The sequence below is a fragment of the Schistocerca serialis genome, chromosome 4 (genome assembly GCF_023864345.2).
Source record: "Schistocerca serialis cubense isolate TAMUIC-IGC-003099 chromosome 4, iqSchSeri2.2, whole genome shotgun sequence".
Taxonomy (NCBI): Eukaryota; Metazoa; Arthropoda; class Insecta; order Orthoptera; family Acrididae; genus Schistocerca; species Schistocerca serialis.
This window is the reverse complement of record NC_064641.1, coordinates 130,528,952-130,546,321: the sequence shown is the minus strand read 5'-3', so window position 1 is coordinate 130,546,321 and position 17,370 is coordinate 130,528,952.

The window sequence follows — 17,370 nt, the reverse complement described above, 5'->3', positions numbered from 1 at the left end:
GTGGGGATTTTCCGGTACGACCATTTCACCAGTGTACGGTGCACATCAGGAATCTGGTAAAACATCGAATCTCCGACATCGCTGAGGTTGGAGAAAGATCCTGCAAGTACGGGACCAACAACGACTGAAGAGAAACTTTCAACGTGACAGAAGTGCAACCTTTTCGCAAATTGCTGCCGATTTCAGTGCTGCGACATCAACAAGTGTCAGCTTGCTAACCTTTCAACGAAGCATCATCGATATGAGCTTCTGCTGCCGAAAGTCCACTCGTGTACTCTTGATGACTACACGACACAAAGCTTTACGCCTCGCCTGGGCCCGTCAACACCGAAAATGGCCTGTTGATGACTGGAAACGAGTTGCTTGGTTGGCCGAGTCTCCTTTCAAATTGTATCGAGCGGACGGGTGTGTGCGGGTATGGAGACACCCTTATGAAGACATGGGCTCTGCATGTCAGCAGGGGACGGTCCAAGCTGGTGGAGGCTCTGTTATGGTGTCGGGCGTGTGTGGAATTGGGACCCCTGATACGTCTAGATACAACTCTGACAAGTGGCGCGCACGTAAGCATCCTGTCCGATCACCTGCATCTGTTCATGTCCATTGTGCATTCCGACGGGCTTGGGCAATTCCAGGAGGACAATGCGACATCCCTCACGTCCAGAACTGCTACAGAGTGGCTCCAGGAACACTGTTTAATCACTTCTGCTGGCCACCGGACCCCCCAGACACAATATTGAGCACATCTGCAACATGCTGTTCAGAAGAGCTCTCCATCCAGTCGTACTCTTACGGATTTATGGACAACACTGCAGGATTCATGGTGTCAGTTCCCTCCAGCATTACTGCAGACATTGGTCGAGTCCATGCCATCTCCTGTTGCGGCACTTCTGCGTTCTGACGTGGGCCCTATAGGATATTCAGCATTTGTACCAGTTTCTTTGGCTCTTCAGTGAATTATGTGAATGGAAGGTGGAGGTGGGAGAAAGGGAAGGGAAGGGATTGAACTCATGCTGTCAGCTCGATCGGGACTTTATGCGGAGTCAGTGGCGCCAAGTGTAAATGTGTTCCAGACTAGGATTCGAAACCAGGATTTTCAGCTTACTAAACAGTTACCACTCGGACACCATGCTGCAAATGCGTGGTCTGTCTCGGCATATTCCATAAGAACAGATACTATGCACTCATGTAGTTGATTCGCCGCGATGCCAATGAACCCGTAACCTTCAGTGTGCATGAGCATTCAGGGTTGACCCGGCGGGAATCTAAAAATCAATGAGCATGGAGGACATGGATGTTGACTTTGGATAGTTGGCGCTAGGTGAGAATGTGAGTGAGCCGGGGAGCATGCCGAGGTACTCTGCGCATTTGAGTTAAACACTGTGTGCGGGTGGCGCAGTGTTTAACGCAACTGCCTAGCAAACAGGAGATCTCGGTTTCGAGTCCCAGTTCGGCACACCTTTTCACTCATCGCAGTTTATTCGCATAAAGTCCAGATGTTGCTGATGTCATTAGTTCCTTCCCTTTCCTTTTCTTTCCACCCTCCACCTTCATTTTACAAAACAAAAAATTCTGCGGCTATACTAATATGCAGATGTTAGCATGTCTGCTCTAAAGAGAGGACTGCCTGTGATATTGCAACACATTCGTGTAGATGACTATTATCTTATAGACCTTGACATAATGCAAGACATTGTTGGGATTTATAAAGAAATGGAGATCTATGACTACCTAACATCAAAACACGAATTCTGTGAGCAAGAAAACTACCAGGAAATCGCAGTGTTGACGGTGAACAACGACAGTTGGAACTGACTGTTTCACGTGAATGAACTCCAGTTGTAGAATAAATGTATGTAATAAATTTATGTGTCAGGTCACAAGTCCAGAAGTGAATGAAGTTATCAGAGACTACCTTATAGAGTATATCATGTGCCCTGATTTATACATTCCTTGGCTAAAGCAAATCGTACTACCAGGTATGAAGCCATTATTTACTGCCACAAAATGGATGTTGTGTTAACCCTTTGGAAGACCGTGTCAGTGCGTTAAATGGCAACGAACAGTATTTACATTGTGCACCACTGTACTCTGTGCCAATGACTTCCATGGGGAGTAACTTACAGCATAACTTACAGAACAGGTGCTGTGTTCAGTTTTACAGTAATGTGAAATTTGTCGACTGGAACAATAAGGGTACCAAAAAGTTGAATGTTGTGTTAGTAAACGTTCCAGACAATGACAACTGAGAAAAGATTATAAACTATGTTCTATTTCCAGTTAGTTTCAATTATTTCAGTTCTAGTTAAGTGAAGTTGTTACACAGGCTCTGACAAAGATGATATAAGTATTATACATAAGTGTTAAAGCTGGAGAATGTAATTTTCTCATTCTAGGACATTACTCTCCACAATATGTGGTACAGACTTTAACCATAAACTATTAAAGAAATTCCATCTCTAAGTAGAGACAACTTGTTATGCGTGAAGGAGGGATAGGAGCATTTATTGGAAAGAGGAGGAGGTAGTGTAGAAGTGCAGGTGAAGTTCACATATTGCTTAAAATACAATCTATAAAAAAATTTCGTTCCAAGTTCGTAATGTGAAGCAATCTAACTCTCTCTTTCAGCACTAGGAGCCGAATTAAAAAGTCGATGAGCAGCATTTGTTTATGCTGCCTTGCTGACTCTAGTCACAAACTACAAAAATGAGACTGCAAATATATACCCAAATAACAGAGAAAATACATTTGACAGCTTTTGGATTGTTGATTGCAAATAATATATTGATACAATTATGCCTTGGTTCATTACCTTGTAAATGGAAGCTCCTGAAAGTTTTGTCTACATCGCCACTTACCCCGTTTTCTTGTGTTACCAATAATCAGAAACCTGTACTGCATGTGATAATTGTGTGTCAAGTACTGTGGACCCTACTGTGTTTAAACAATGTGTAGACACCCTCTTTACGTACACAAGAGAATGCGAAAGTATAACAGTGTGATACACGGCTGCCTGCGATCAGTCTGCCGCCAGAGAATGACCAGTCTTAGTATTTACTGCAGCTAACGTAAAAATAATTGCTAGATAGGTCTTGTCATGGAAACATTAGTCAGACTGATAGAATGTTACTAATGTATAATTTCTTGAAATATCCCAACGACTATCAGGCGAGTTATGTGTATAAAATTATTAGACTAGCGACTTGATGCCTCCAAGTGGCGGACTGTAGCCTGTATGGCGGATCTGAGACAGTAGCAAATTGTTATGGGTGTGCAAAATGAGTGTTAATTGATTTATACAGATGCATACCCTTGTGCATTCGTAACGGTAGTAGCACAGTGAAGAGTCAGCGGTTGCTGTGCAGTTTGCCTTTTATAATATGATGTATAATGGCACCTGTAAGGAGTGGATATCAGTGTAATTTGTTTAAATAATGCTCTGAGGTAATTGTCAAAACATTTAATGTCTTGTATTTACTTGTGTCTTAGGGTGACCATTTAGCAAAATGTCTGTTTGGAATACTGGGATTAAATTGTAACAAACAGCCCTCAGATTGTAACAGATTGGCCAAAAACTATAAATATGTACGATGTAGAAAATGCCATTGAACAAACATATCATTGAATTATAATAATTAAATTGGTAGGATAACGCTCCACAATGTTTCACATATCCACTATACTTCCAAAGTATCTGACGTCATTTTTTGACTGACAAATCACGGTATTTCAGCCTAACTCGACATTTAGACATCAGAAAATTGACTTTCAGGGGTGTTGGCAGTTGAACTGGAGGGGGGGGGGGGGGAGGGGAAGATGGAAACTTGAAAGGGGTAGGGAGGATGACATCTGCGACGTATCTAATTGAATGGTTAGAACACGGGTGTAGAGTTTGTTTACTTTAGGCCTATATAAATAACAAAAGTGGCAATGTTGTTTATGTAAGAAGCTCAACCATGAGAGTAATGTGTTTATGAAGTGGTGTTATTCTGTACACAAGGAGGCGAGGTAAGGGTACTCACTGCTTGCATAAGGAGAACAATAGGCCCATTCAAGCAGAACTGGCTCAGGTCTAGCCACTTGAAGCACGCTTGCTCTATATATCTGAACGTATTTTATTCGACAGATAAATTAAAAGAGCACCTGCATGATTGCTCTGCACCGAGGCTCGTATGTGTAGTGAAATCTGCTGACTTGAATAAGTTCTTAAAGTTTGAGAAGTTTCAGCATAAGAAGCGAATACCATTTTGTAGTGTATGCCGTCTCTGAACGTCTTCCCACCCCTGTGGCAGGAGTGAGGGTGTTTTCACTGCTTTATATACAGCCCTCACAGAATAACACATACCATATGTGTCTGGGTTTCATGTTGCATGTTCATGTGACTCGAGTCATAATCATTTTAATCATACGTTTTGGACGATCCTGAGAGATGGTTGCTGCAAGAACTTGCAAAAACTGTTGTAATTTATCCTATAAAGTTTCTAAGAATGTTATATGGAAAGTAAAATCATTGTATGATAAGTCAGGTAACTGCTGTATTTGTGGACCATCATTTGTTAATATTAATGAAAAACCATGCATCTATCACTTCCAATTAACTGGTAAGTTCTGGGGTACCACGAAAAATTCATGTAATCTTAATTACAAACTCCCACAACACATACCCATTTTATTTCAGAATCTGAAGGGGGATGTTGCACATTTCGTTGCTTGAGCTCTTGGATGACTTCGGTTTCAGCAATGATCGAGTTAATGTTCTAGCTGACAGCACAGAGCAATATATTTCATTTTCAAATACAGTAATGAAGAATATTATGCTATGCTTTCCGTATTCTCTGAAATTCGTGGAGACACCACTCCAGACACTTGTTGAAACCATGCATCAGTAGGATATCCACCTCAGTCGAACTGCACACACCGATGAAGCTAAATTTCAGTTTGTAACAAAGAAAGGGGATATGTATGTGAATATCTGGATTCCCCAGGGGAAACTCCGCGAAACTACATAACATTTCCTTGTTCTCCAGTAAAATTACAGATGATATCATGAGAGATGCATAATATGGTCACACGGTGCATGTTTAGCATATACAATTTAATGGACTATGAAAGACTTAGTAAGGGCATTTATGTATGCTTACTTCCAGTTCCGGACTGTGTGGATGGAAACATGCACGTGGAATCCTGCATTCACCACTCAATGCCACGACATTTGTGGGACGTCATGCTCAAACATACACGTCTCAAGCTCGAAGCCTTAACCAAAGTCGACGTGTTATTCTTTTTTGATCACGGCAAGCAACGATCTCCAACTATTGGACGATTTCGATAGCCGTCTGGTGATAAAGTCGTCAGATCAAGTGAGTTACTAATTGTTTCAGCTGATTCTAATGTGGGATTTGATGGAAGGTAGGCTTGAGAAATCCTAATAGTCTGCATGGGGTGTACAGTTATTTGCCACTATGTCCAAAAAACATCCAGTTGTATGAAATGGATCCCAATCTAAGTTGCTGACAGCAATGGAGAAAGAAAGAAGACATATGCTGAATTACAGAAACTTTCAGCAATGTATAGAGTTGAGATTCTATCTGAGTAGATTTACCCCAGTTATTGAATTCGTTCAGTCCCCTTGCCTGATGCCATACATCGATAAAAAATACTGAAATGAGTGTTTATTTGATATGATCATTTGCCAAAGATTTTTTAAGTCAGTAACCAATGCAGTTTTTGCGAAAACAATGCAAAACATTAGAAACCATCTCAATATTTACTTAGTTACTTGTTGAAATGGACTTTTCGGTTGAAGAAAACTGGTCGCTGATTAAAATTCTAAACTTCGTATGTTTACCAACAAAGAATTCGTTGCTCTGTACTTGACGAAGGTTTTAATGCAGTCCACGAAACGTTTTATGTAGATACATGTGTATTGTACCTGTCTAAACTCCACAAGCACTGGTTTCAATATGAGTTTTCTAAGAATCATTGGAAGACTCAAAGTTATTTTATATGAATTACAACTTCATTTATTGGGTGAAGTGTTGTGACCCATAATAAGTAAAGAAGTGCCATCCCCAAGGATTCAAACATCCGGCTGTGCGACTGATAACCAACATGGTATGAAGCTGTCAAACAATGAGGTTATCCATCTAACGACAGATGAGGCGAATGGAGAGCAGATTGTCTCTAAGATCCACTGTTTATCCATATAGTGCAGAGACATGTGCAACCCTATGAAGGGGCTAAGAGTGTGTGGCATGTGGCCATGAAGACTTTCATGACTGATGATCACTTGGCTTGCCTGTTTTTTTTTTTTTTTGTGGCGTTGGCATTGCAGATGATACTCTTCTTCCTATGCTGCATATGACATGCCAGGTCAATTTTGAATCGAGAAGACACGTGATGCTTACTGTAGCATAGCTGAACATTGAGCTGGAACATCATGATGAGTGGGCCACTTGTCAGAATGGTGCTGAAACCTTACCACACCTTCAATATTCGTCTAATTGAGTAAATTTGAGTAAATGTATTTATTATGCATACATGTGTGCAATAGTATGGTCTGTTTATCATACACTACTGGCCATTAAAATTGCTACACCACGAAGATTTCGTGCTACAGACGCGAAATTTAACCGACAGGAAGAAGATGCTGTGATATGCAAATGATTAGCTTTTCAGAGCATTCACACAAGGTTGGCGCAGGTGGCGTCACCTATAACGTGCTGACATGAGGAAAGTTTCCAACCGATATCTCACACACAAACAGCAGTTGACCGACGTTGCCTGGTGAAACGTTGTTGTGATGCCTCGTGTAAGGAGGAGAAATGCGTACCATCACGATTCCGACTTTGATAAAGGTCAGATTGTAGCCTATCGCGATTGCGGTTTATCGTATCGCGACATTGCTGCTCTCGTTGGTCGAGATCCAATGACTGCTAGCAGAATATGGAATCGGTGAGTTCAGGAGGATAATACGGAACGGCGTGCTGGATTCCAACGGCCTCGTATCACTAGCAGTCGAGATGACAGGCATCTTATCCGCACGGCTGTAGCGGATCGTGCAGCCTCGTCTCGATCCCTGAGTCAACAGATTGGGACGTTTGCAAGACAACAACCATCTGTAGAACAGATCGACGACGTTTGCAGCAGCATGGAATATCAGCTCGGAGACCATGGCTGCGGTTAGCCTTGACGCTGCATTACAGACAGGAGCGCCTGCGATGGTGTACTCAACGACGAACCTGGGTGCACGAATGGCAATACGTCATTTGAACGGATGAATCTAGGTTCTCTTTACAGCATCATGATGGTCGCTTCCGTGTTTGGCGACATCGCAGTGAACGCTCATTGGAAGCGTGTATTCGTCATCGCCTTACTGGTGTATCACCCGGCGTGATGGAATGGGGGCCATTGGTTACACGTCTCGGTCACCTCTTGTTCGCATTGACGGCATTTTGAACATTGGACGTTGCATTTCAGATGTGTTACGACCCGTGGCTCTACCCTTCATACGATCCCTGCGAAACCCTACATTTCAGGAGGATAATGCACGACCGCATGTTGCAGGTCCTGTACGGGCGTTTCTGGATACAGAAAATGTTCGACTGCTGCCCTGGCCAGCACATTCTCCAGATCTCTCACTAATTGAAAACGTCTGGTCAGTGGTGGCCGAGCAACTGGCTCGTCACATTACGCCAGTCGCTACTCTTGATGAACTGTGGTATCGTGTTGAAGCTTCATGTGTAGCTGTACATGTACACGCTGTCCCAGCTCTGTTTGACTCAATGGCCAAGCGCATCAAGACCGTTATTACAGACAGAGGTGGTTGTTCTGGGCACTGATTTCTTGGGATCTATGCATCCAAATTGCATGAAAATTTAATCACATGTCAGTTCTAGTATGATATAGTTGTCTAATGAATACCCGTTTATAATCTGTATTTCTTCTTGGTGTAGCAATTTGAATGGCCAGTAGGGTAATATGTATAGCTGTTAGATGTACATAATGCATACTACATATGTTTTTTTAGCTTTTTACTATATATGTATTAGATGATTTGATTTATGTAGTTAGTAGTTAGTTTAGCTTTTTGTTTTTCCTGCTGCTGGTTGTAAAAGAGAAGTTTTTTTCATTCTAATAAAACTAATGTAAAAATATTACCATTGAAACTGCTGAGTCTCAGTGTGCCTATTTTTCATATATGGGTAAACGAAGTATGGCTAAATAATAATATACATGTGATACATTGTAAATATCTTTTTAACGTTAAAAACAGTAATATAGTGTATACTGTTAAAAGATATGTTTGGTTCTTGTTATTCTATTTACATTCTACAAAATGGTCTGAATAACTCATACTTAAAAGCAGTGAACTATGATTGTATGGTAGACATGAAATTTATTTGCAGTTACCAATATGGACAACCATTAGCTGTATAAAAGAATGGCTACAGTGGAAATTCCTTCAGAAATGCATGCAGCAGACACTTGGTTGACGACATTTGGAAGTTTAGGATTTACCATGAGCAGTGTTTGGACAGCCCAATAACAAGGTGATCACTCGCTATGAGTGGGAAATTCGTGTTCGAGTCCTGGAATGGCACAAATTTTAATTGTTGTGATTCCATTATAAAATTGATTGTAAGCATTTACCACCTAGAAGATTAATAGTAGCAGATATGAGTGCTACTCGTGTACACGCCTTTATACAGGTGATCAGCGTTGTGAAGCCTAGTGCATGGTTGGTTCTGGTGACTGTCAGCATAAGGAATTTTCTGAAAGAGGATCACGTAGTGATTGTGGGTGGAGCGGGGAATAGTTTTGACAGGGACGGTTAATATGATGTAGGTAGTGACCTGGTAAAGATTGATGCTCAAACTGGTGGCACTAATGTGCATTTCGTGCAACTGTTTCAGCGTCATGATCGGCCTCATCTTAATGCGGCCGTTAGGTGTGTTAACATAGGGCTGGAGTAGGCACTGGTGGCAGAGGGCATGGGTCACATTGCAGTGGAGCCTGTTGAGTCTATCAGTAGTTCGGGTTTCAGAGGCTTCCTTTACCAGGTTACAGATTAGGTGGCTGCTCTTCAAGGAGTTGCTTGCGGAGTCGGGTAGTGGTCATCTACCTCGGAAACAGTATTCTGTTTAAGTCCATATACTTATCACGGCACTGCACTGAACAGATATTTGAATATTATGCTGGGGCAGTTGAATTTAGTGAAACTAAACCTCTAATTGTTGTTGTTTATAGGTCCCCTAATTCTGATTTCAGATCATTTCTGTTCAAGTTAGAGAGGATTCTTGGTTCACTTTACACGAAGTACCAAAAATTAATTATATGTGGTGACTTCAATATTAATTTTGTATGCGATTGTGCAAGAAAAATGATGTTGGTAGGTCTTCTAAACTCATACGATCTGATGCAGACTGTGTTTTCTCCAACTAGTGTACAGGGGAACAGTAGCACGGCCATACACAATATTTTTAATCGTTCTTCATTACTAGACGGGCATTCTGTTAGTAAAAGTGTGAATGGCCTTTCAGACCATGATGCAAAAGTTTTAACACTAAGAGGCTTTTGTACTCAAACAAATGTCACATATAATTACAAACTATATAGGAAAGCTAATCCAATGGCAACAGAGATTTTTTTAAACTTCATTACTGAACAAGACTGGCAGGATGTTTATAGAGCCGATAACATAGATGATAAATACACTCACGCTCATAAATTAAGGATAATGCTGATAGATGGTGAAACAACGCCCTGGTGGGCGGTTTGCGGGTTTAAATCACCTTGGGGTATGACCATGCAGCGCATTTGACCTGCGGTCGTCGCTCGGTGGCGCTGGCAGCAGTCCACTCACGCAGAGGCGTGTTGGTGCATGTCAGAGTACGGTCCTGGGAGTAAGTGTGCAGACGTTTTCAGACGTTCTAATGGTGACTATGTGTTGAAAATGGCTCACAGAACACATATTGATGACGTAATGAGGGGTGGAATACTAGGGCGACTGAAGGCTTGTCAAACACAGCAGGTCGTAGCATGGGCCCTTCGTGTGCCACAAAGCGTGATCTCAAGATTATGGCAACGATTCCAGCAGAGAGGAAACGCGTCCAGGCGCTACAGTGCGGGTCTTCCACAGTGTACAACACCATAAGAAGACCGATATCTCACCATCATTGCCCGCAGACGCCCAAGGAGTACTGCAGGTAGCCCCACTCGGGACCTTACCGCAGCCACTAGAACAGTTGCCTCCAGTCTACAGTCGACTGAACAGACATGGTTTATTCGCCCAGAGACCTGCAAGGTGCATTTCATTGACCCCTGGTCACAGGAGAGCCCGTAAAGCCTGGTGAAGAACACAGTACATGGTCATTGGAACAGTGGTCCCAGGTTATGTTCACAGACGAGTCCAGGTATAGTCTGAACAGTAATTCTCGCAGGGTTTTCATCTGGCGTGAACCAGGAACCAGATATCAACTCCTTAATGTCCTTGAAAGGGACCTGTATGGAGGACGTGATTTGATGGTGTGGGGTGAGATTATCATTTGTGCACATACACCCCTGCATGTCTGTGACAGAGGAACTGTAACAGGTCAGGTGTATCGGGACGTCATTTTGCACCAGTATGTCCGCCTTTCCAGGGGTGCAGTGGGTCCCACCTTCCTCCTGATAGATGAAACGCGGCCCCACCGCGCTGCCATCGTGGAGGAGTACCTTGAAACAGACAATGTCAGGCGAATGGAGTAGTTTGCCTGTTCTCCAGACCTAAACTCCATCGAGCACGTCTGGGATGCTCTCGGTCGACGTATCGCTACACGTCTTTAAACACCTATGACACTTCAGAAGCTCCGATAGGCGCTGGTACAAGAATGGGAGGCTATACCCCAGCAGCTGCTCGACCACCTGATCCAGAGTGTGCCAACCCGTTGTGCGACCTGTGTTCGTGTGCATGGTGATCATATCCCATATGGATTTCGGGGCACATGCGCAGGAAACAAGGGCGTTTTGTAGCACATGTGTTTTGGGATGGTTTTCTCAACTTATCACTAATACTGTAGGCTTACAGATCTGTGTCGTATGTGTTCCCCATGTGCCTATGCTATTAGTGCCACTTCTGTGTAGTGCCACGTTATGTGGTACCACATTCTGCAATTATCCTTAATTTATGAGCATGAGTGTATAATGCTTTCCTTAACACATTTCTAATGCTCTTTGAGAGTTGCTTTCCTTTAGAACGTTCTCAAAGGGATATTAGCAGTAAAAGGAAGCCTGGGTGGCTGACTAGTGAGATAAGGATATCATGTAGAACGAAGTGGGAGTTATATCAAAATGTCATAAGTAGTCATAATCAAGCTACAGTAGCCCATTATAAGCAGTATTGTAAGGTGCTTAAAAATGTTATTAGGAAGACAAAGAGTATGTGGTACGCAAATAGAATAACTAATCCACAGAATAACATTAAAACCATATAGTCAGTTGTGAGGGAAGTGTCTGGTCAGCAGAACAAGGTCAACGATATAAAGTCAGTTCACAGTAAAAATATTTCTGTTACTCATAAATCGAATATATGTACAGTATTTAACAATCACTTTCTGAGCACTGCTGGTGAATTACATAAAAACTTAATTTCTACAAGAAACGATATAACTCTCTTGGAAAATGCTTTTCCTAGTCTGATGTCTGAGATACTCCTCTATGATACTGAAAGGGAAGACCGAGTCAATAATTAAATTACTGAAGACTAAGGACTCTCATGGATATGATGGAGTGCCTAGCAGAATATTAAAGTATTGTGCTGCACATGATAGCCCTGTACTTAGCCACATTTATAATTTTTCATTTAAGATTGGTCAGTTCCCTGAACTATTAAAGTACTCAGTAGGAAAGTCGCTTTACAAAAAGCGAGAAGGAGATAATGTAGACAATTTTAGACCTATTTCTATGCCATCAGTGTTTGCAAAAGTTATTGAAAAATCTGTGTACATAAGGATAATTCATCATTTTATATCACATAGTTTGCTATCAACTGTAGAATTCGGCTTAAGAAGTCATTTAACAACTGAAAATGCTATATTCTCTTTTCTCTGTGAGGTATTGGACGGATGAAGCAGAAGGTTTCGAATGCTAGGCATATTTTTTGATTTAACTAAGGCGTTTGATTGTGTTGATCACAAAATATGGCTCCAGAAGTTGGATCATTACGGAATTCGGGGAGTAGCTCACAATTGATTCACCTCTTAATTTAACAACAGACAGCAAGAGATCATTATTCACAGTGTTGAGAATGACTGTGATGTGAGGTCTGAGTGGGGTACATTCAAATGGGGGGTGCCCCAGGGATCAGTGTTGGGGCCACTTCTGTTCCTTATTTAGATAAATGACATACCCTCTAGTACTATAGGTAATTCTAAAATATTTCTGTTTACTGATGACACTGGCTTGGCAGTAAAGGTTGTTGTGTGTAACACTGGCTCTGTTTCAGTTAGTGCAGTTCATGACATAAGTTCATGGCTTGTAGAAAATAAACTAACAATAAATCTCAGTGAGACTGAGTTTCTACTGTTTCTGACACACAATTCTACAAAACCCAACATTTCACAGAATGGGCATATGATTAGTGAAACTCAACAGTTCATATTTCTAGGTGTTCAGATATATAGTAAACTGTCGTGGAAAGCCCACATTTAGGATCTTGTTCAAAGACTTAATGCTGCCACTATTCGAAAGGTATCTGAAGTAAGTGATCGTTTGAAACGAAATTTAGTCTAATTTGCTTATTTTCATTCGCTTATGTCATATGACATTATATTTTGGGCTAACTCTTGTGAGGTAATGGGCGAGTTGTGGCGCACTGAAAACATTCTAAGTTCAGAGTTGGCATGGCCACGTGGATCAATCGACAGGCTGATCGCATGGTGCTAGACAAGAGGGGTAGCTCCAGCACGTGCTACACGGACCATGTGGCTGGGAATTCCATGGTGACGCTGTGTCGATGAAGGAGACATGCCAGGAGTGCCAAAGATGGTGGACTTCATGAAACCATAATCGCAGACATTTCACAGTTCATATAGAAATTAATAGTAGCCAGATGAATCGTGATAACTCAGAAGAAACATGTATATTACCATTATTTGCATGACGATTCTGATGGCGTAATCAGATTATCAATATCTTTGTTAGTTTAAAGTTTATCTGATGATAAATTGTACAAGTAACATCCAGCAAATAATTTCCAAAATCTAAACGATTCATCCGATTTTGTTGATCGATGTGGTTTTAGAAAGCTACTAGTGTAAACCTAATTTGGTATAAATTACAGGCATGTAACGTGAATAGTACATGAGTTATTGGAGGTCAGAGTGGCTGATTACTGTTAATCGCGTCTGGCTATAAGTACTCCACAGTCACACGAAAAACGTTAGCAGCATGATTATAAATATAATTATTCACCTATGTCTTTGTTTATATCCAATACATACTGTTCATGAAGAAATTGGTCAATTATTTACTGTGTTTTAGAAAACACAGGTACATTAGGCTACTGGCTTACTTCTGCTCTATTCCGTTCATATATGTTTATTTAATTTGTTTATGTATTTAATAATGTGTGTTAGAGTGTGTTTATGGACCAGCCGTAGGAATATTTATTTAATTTCAAGTTATTTAAATGTAAGTCCAGTATTTCGAATGTGTTTCATTACGTTTGTGAGCCTGTGTTGGCTTAGAGACAGGGTGGGAGCTCTCTAGCCAATCGCAGCGATCGTTCCAAAAAGGACACGTGGAGACAATGTATGGAAGTGGGGGAGTTCTACAGTATGGGAGAGGACACGAGAGATTCCTCGACCGTACGGCGCCACGGACGCACGTTCGCGGGGAAGGCTGTACGTGGAGCAGTGACGTAGAGTCGCAGGAAAGACTTGGAGAGTGGAGCAGTCTGCGCGTGGTCGCGGGGAGATACAAATACTTCGTAGTGCCTACTTGTGCACTTGTGAGATATCCGTGGCTTCTGCAGTGAAGACGTAGCACGTATTTAGAAGTGAATATTTCGTGAGCTATGTTGTTGTTCATAATTAATTACGTGAAGTACGAAATCTATTGTTTCCCTGTTATTCAACTTATATTTTAACTAGTTGCTGGACCATCGACACCAGTAAGTGTTTTGTAGTAATAAACGGCATTCTTAAAGGTACGTCTACTACCGTACTCATCATTTACAGTCGTTAAGAAGAGCACCTGCAGATTTTATTTAATTGCATTCTTTCACTTATAAAAGTCTATTCATTTAAAATTCGCAATAGCTGAGTGATAGGAACCTTCGACCATTCGATTCATGTGTATATTCTTATTGTATACTGTAGACTAAGCAGTATTTGGCCTGTAATGCGGCAACTAAGTATCCCAGCCCCTAGACAACGAACCAGCCAAAACATTTAATATTTCAATTCTGAGTCAGAGGGTACGTAGTTAAGCGCCACCACAACACACTATTTATGATTTGAAAGCCCATGCTCTTCCCATTCGAAAAGCGTGTTTTTGGCTCCGAAATGGGAAGTTCGGGCAATAAGTGGTGTAAGTTTGCGAAACTCTTGTCGACTCCTGTTCGTTAGTCTGGGTGTCATTGGCCTCTCGATATACGTATTCTTTACTGTCGTTTCTTGTTACAGTATCAGCTTATTCCCAAGAATTAGCAGCTTTCACTCAGTTAATACTCGGAGAAATCCAATCTGCATTTCGATCGCATTTCCTTAGCTCCTGTGCAGAAAGGTGTGCAATATAGTGCTGCATCGATTTTCAATAAGCTACCACGAGAATTCAAAAGTGTTATCAGTAATCCACTCGCTTTCAAATCGAAACTGAAGAGTTCCCTCCTGGATCAGTTCTTCTATTCTGTTGAGGAGTTCTTTGAAAAATTAAGCTGATTCTTATGTTATATTGTTGACTCCATTTACTTTAACTGTAAGTAGGCTGTTTAGGTTTTTTTAATGGTAACGCCACGTAGCGCTCTGTATGAAAATCACTGGATGTGCTGTGTGCAGTCTGTGGCTGGTTTGCATTGTTGTTTGCCATTGTAGTGTTGGGCAGCTGGATGTTAACAGCACGTAGCGTTGCACAGTTGGAGGTGAGCTGCCAGCAGTGGTGGGGAGAGAGATGGAGTTTTGAAATTTGTAAGACTGGGTGTCATGAACTGCTATATACATTATGACTTTTGAACACTATTGAGGTAAATACATTTTCGTTCTCTATCAAAATCTTTCATTTGCTAACTATGCCTATCAGTAGTTAGTGCCTTCAGTAGTTTGAATCTTTTATTTAGCTGGCAATAGTGGCGCTCGCTGTATTGCAGTAGCTTGAGTAACGAAGGCTTTTGTGAGGTAAGTGATCTGTGAAAGGTATAGGTTAATGTTAGTCAGGGCCATTCTTTTGTAGGGATTTTTGAAAGTCAGATTGCGTTGCGCTAAAAAATATTGTGTGTTAGTTTAAGCACAGTCATGTATAATTTTTCTAAGGGGACGTTTCATATGTCGACCCTTAGCTGAGGATACCTCACTGGAATCTTCTGATTTTTTCTTGTAGCTTGTGTAATTAGTGTAGCTTTTGTTTATTGCTAGCGCGTAATTGTAGAAAGAATTTCCTTTGTAGTTGTAGTTTTTCATTCTTGTACAGTAAAACAGTTGTGGCATGCATGTAGATTTGCACCAAGTATTTCGCAGCTGCGCTTGCAATTAACGAGATATCATTTTCAATGCTATGTTAATGTGTTTTCTTATTTTGCTCTTCAAATTGTGCTTTTCTGTGTTGTCGTGTGAAATATTGTGACAATAATGGCGTGTGAAAAACGTAATACTCGGCTCCAAAGTATACTGAGAAATGACAGTGAAGACGAAAGCAGTGTGTTAGCGCCACTGTGTAATGAATTAACTAATGTTCAAAGTAGTAATTTGGTAATTGTGCATAGGGAAATGAAGCGGGCGGTAAACAATGGTGTAGACAGTGAAACAATTAGTGAACAGGGAAGCATTATCGACCGATCGGTCGGCAACAGCCCGTCTCAGGAATCGGGAATGACAGGACACAATTTTGCAAATACTGCAGATTCATGTTTTGGGTCCTCACCATTTTCTCAAATAAGTCAAGACATTTTCTGCTTGTCAAAATGTGAATGTTACCGGTGCAACTTCACTGCCGAAAAGCACTGAGGAACATGTTTCAGACACCAGTGCATTGTTATTACAGTTAATGCAACAAATGAGACAAAGGCTACAAAAGTTAGACAAAATGGAACAAAATCTTCAAAAGTTAGACACAATGCTTGAACAAAATCAGAAACAAATGGGACCAAATCTTCAAAAGTTAGACACAATGGAACAAAATCTTCAAAAGTTAGACACAATGGAACAAAATCTTCAAAAGTTAGACACCACACTTGAACATACACCTGAAGATTTAACTACTGAGTTACATAGAATCGAATCGAAATGTCAAAAAGTCTGTAATGACGTAAAAACACAAATTAGTGAGCATTTCCAACCTATTTTTTCGCGTCATGAAAATGCATAACAGGATCACGAAGCAGCCATAAAGGAACTGCAAACTATAGTTCATGAAAATCAAGACACCTTGCAAGCTGAAATTGACTCAGTTGCATCTACCGATCCGGTTACGCAACTTGCAAAAACTCAGGAAAACTTAAAGGACACAGTAGACAGTCTGAAAATTGGTTCAGAAAGACACATGGCGGAAATTAGTTCATTATCAGAGAAAGTAGTTGAACTTTCGAATCGGCTAAATAATTTATCTACGAAGGTAGATAATAATCTGAATGACACAAAACCGGTAGTCTTTAATGACACAGAAGAGCGCGAACAAATTAGGAAATTCAAACAAAATCTGAATCAAATTAATACGCAACACCAAAGAGAAATCCGGGAAGTACAAGATAAGATGACACAGGTAATACAAGAATTACGTATTTCAGAGGACACAATACGGGAAGAGGGACATAGAAATACGGAACAGCCACAAAATAATAACACAGCGCATTTCCGAAATTATGAAAGAAATTTGCAAGGTGCACCGAATTTTGAAATGGAACCGCCGAAACGACGTAACAATGACCGAAATGCGACTCGCCGACATGATGATTTTGACTATAAGCTGTTCATTACTACACGTAAATTCAAAACATTTATGTATTCTGGCAACGACATTCATCCACAAGCATGGCTCCATCAATTCTCTCATTGTTTTCCTCCCAACTGGTCATTAGAGCACAGATTAGAATTTATGTGTGGCTATTTAGAGAATGAACCAGCTGTAAGAATGCGATCGGTCATTCACGATTGTCACAGTGAAGGAGAATTTTACCATGCC